Consider the following 3,589-nt stretch of genomic DNA (forward strand, 5'->3'; position numbering starts at 1 on the left):
ATTTTTTCTTCTTATATTTATTGTTATTATTCGCATCAGAGACCATAAGTCGTTGAGATTCCAAACTTCACAGGATGGTTCCAAATCACCCCCAATACTCAGGCACCCACACACCCATCCATAAGACACTAGGTGGTGCTATAATAAGCACCTTTGCATTTGTGTTCATAACTTTGGAACCATAAGGGCTAGAATCAAAATTATTTTTTCTTCTGATTCCTTAATTTTATCCGATTTCATTTCCGTCTGTAATTTTTTTCCGCCATTTTGAATGGTCCGATCAGCACAAAATTTGGAATACATCATCTGCAGACCCCCCTGACAAAAAGTTATCAAAAGAATTTCAATATGTAAAATCTTTCCAAAGATATTAACGATAAAATTCCTTAGTTTAAATGCGATTTGAGTAATTGATCAATATCTACTAAATACAAACTCCAAACATAACCAAACTCGGGACACATAGTCAACAGGACGTTTAGAAGATGTCAGCAAAGTTTGTACAATTCCACCCTTAGGGGGCGCTACAACTAAAAAACTGTGATAACTTTGCAGCCATTTGAGCGACAAAGTTAAAATTAAATATGGATCTTCTTTGGTTCAAGTACTAACATATTCTTAAAAAATCCATTCGACAAATTAACAGAAATGGCCACCAGCAGCCAATCAAATTTCAACATGTAATAACTTGAATTGTGAACGGCTGATGGTCCTGAAACTTATTATACACAAGGAGGGTCTCTACAGGAAGCTGTATATTAAATTTTGTGAGAATCGGCCACATGTTGGCACTATAATATGCTAATTTAAATTTTTGCTAATAACTTCGGAACTGTATAGACTAGAATATATATATATATATATATATATATATATATATTTGTTTCTCCAAATCCGATAGTGCCCTTAAAGGATATGATCACATGGATTTTTGTTTCCACATGAAATCTTTTCTACCATTTAGATTTTTTTGAAAAACATACTTTTTCGAACTCATCCTAGGCCGTTTGTCCTATTTGCACAAAACTTGGTATACATCATCTGTAGACCCTCCTGACAAAAATATATAAAAAGAATTTTGATATGTCAAATCATTTTAAAGATATAAGCGAATATGTTTTTGGATGTGGCCTGTATCTTGTGAGTGAAAAATTCAAAACTTATCAAAACTTTCTGAGAACATTATGAGGTAACATGCCAATTTTCATCAATTTGGCAGAACTATAACATAAGAAATAGCTGTTTTTTTACAACTGTAATAATGCTGTAATTGTACATAAATAGGCTGTTGTACTTTTTGTCCACCAGAGGGAGCCCCACGACAAGAAATGTCTTCAAAGATTACTAACAGTTAATACTAAAATATTTTGCCATTCAGCCACTCCTTGTAAATCAGACAAATAAATTATTAAATTAACAGCATTTTTATTCTTAATATCTTCTTTGGAAGAATAGCATCTGCTTGTCAGTTGCTTTGGATAAAAGTGTCTGCTTAATGAAAAAAGGTAATAACAGGGTTCGCACAAGGTCCTTAAAGTGCTTGAATTTAGCTTTTCGAAATGTAAGGTCTGGAAAACCTGAAAAATCGACTAGATTGTGGAAAAGTGCTTAAAAGTGCTTGAAATTAAAAATTGAATGTGTATGCGATTTGTACAAATTATAAAAAAGTCATTAAAGTCTATAATGATATTTGTAATATTCCCCGCAGGCAGGACAAAAAACGCCCTTGATTGGAAGAGCTGTGTGACTGACAGTACAGCTGCCTTCTAGCTTGAATTAGTGTTAACAGTGGAGTCCCCCTCCCCCATCCTTTTACAACTACCACTGCATTTGATGAATTTTATAAAATTTTGTGACATTTTCATGCTCAGATTCAGTTGATTTTGTGTGCTCATTTTTGTGAATCAGCTAATTTGAAACTTAGTAATGGTCATAGTTTTGATAACTATCATGCCTGATCAGTGTAAATTCAATCCAGCATAGCTGGACATTGACACTTTATTATGGTTGGCTCTTGCCAGACACGAGCAATGTACATAGAGCTCATTGTAAGTTATGCAAAAAAGACTTCGGGCTGTCAAGTATGGTGAAGGCCACTGAAGAGCCACATGAGGGGGTTGAAACATTTGGCGGCAGTTTCTCAAGTTGGATCGTCTTAAATTCATGACTTCATGGGACCTCCATCACTTGTGAGAGAACAGGTAAGAATACGGAGCAGTTAAGTTAATACTACTAGCACCCTAGCAACCAAACCCCATTGACTTCCATTCAAAATGGCTGAGAGTGATATCTTTGGATCAGAATGTCCTAGAGAAATGACAGTTGGCTTCTTTTACTTGGTTGAGCAATCAGACTTCATGTATCCACTTGAAAAACTACTTAGCCATGCCATAGCAACCATTTAGAGCACCCTAGCAATCAAACCCCATTGACTTTCATTTAAAATGGCTGAGAGTGATACCTTTTGATCAGAATGTCCTAGAGAAATGACAGTTGGCTTGTTTTACTTGAGTGAGCAATCAGACTTCAGGTATCATCATGGAAACTACTTAGCCATACCCTAGCAACCATTTAGAGCACCGTAGCAACCAGCCCTATTGACTTCCATTAAAAATGGCTGAGAGGGATATCTTTGGATCAGAATGTCATAGAGAAATGACAGTTGGCTTGTTTTACTTGTGTGGGCAATCAGACTTCAGGTGTCATCATGGAAACTACTTAGCAATGCCCTAGCCACTATTTAGAGCACTCTAGCAATCAAACCCCATTGACTTCCATTCAAAAAGGCTGAGAGTGATATCTTTGGGTCAGAATGTCCTAGAGAAATGAAAGTTGGCTTCTTTTACTTGGGTGAGCAATCAGACTTCATGTATCCATTTGAAAAACTACTTAGCTACGCCCTAGCAACCATTTAGAGCAACCTATCAAGCAAACCCCTTTGACTTCCATTCAAAATGGCTGATAGTGATATCTTTGGATCAGAATGTCCTAGAGAAATGACAGTTGGCTTGTTTAACTTGGGTGAGCAATCATTCTTCAGGTATCATCATGAAAACTACTTAGCCATGCTCTAGCAACCATTTAGAGCACCCTAGCAACAAAACCACATTGACTTCCATTCAAAATGCTTAGATGGTGATCTTAGGATCAGAATTTCGTAGAGACTTCATTGATGGCTCATTTGACTCAGGCTGGCACCCTGGTAACTGCCTAGCAACCAGATTGGGTTACCCTAGCAGCCGAGTAACAAAACACATATCTCTGCACAAGAACATCGTAGACACTTCCAGGTTGGATCATTTGACTCAGGCAGGCAAGGAGCCATTTGGTTATCACCCTGGTAACTGCCAAGCAACCAGATGGGGTTACCCTAGCAACCATGTAACAAATCACATATCTCTGCACCAGAACATCGTAGACACTTCCAGGTTGGCTAATTTGACTCCGGCTGGCAAGAAGCCTTTTGATTATCACCTTGGTAACTGCCTAGCAACCAGATGAGGTTACCTTAGCAACCAAGTAACAAATCACATAACTCTTCAACAGAACATCGTAGAGACTTCTGGTTTCATTCATTGGACTCAGGGTA

The sequence above is a fragment of the Myxocyprinus asiaticus genome, chromosome 38 (genome assembly GCF_019703515.2).
Source record: "Myxocyprinus asiaticus isolate MX2 ecotype Aquarium Trade chromosome 38, UBuf_Myxa_2, whole genome shotgun sequence".
In the NCBI taxonomy this organism is placed as follows: domain Eukaryota; kingdom Metazoa; phylum Chordata; class Actinopteri; order Cypriniformes; family Catostomidae; genus Myxocyprinus; species Myxocyprinus asiaticus.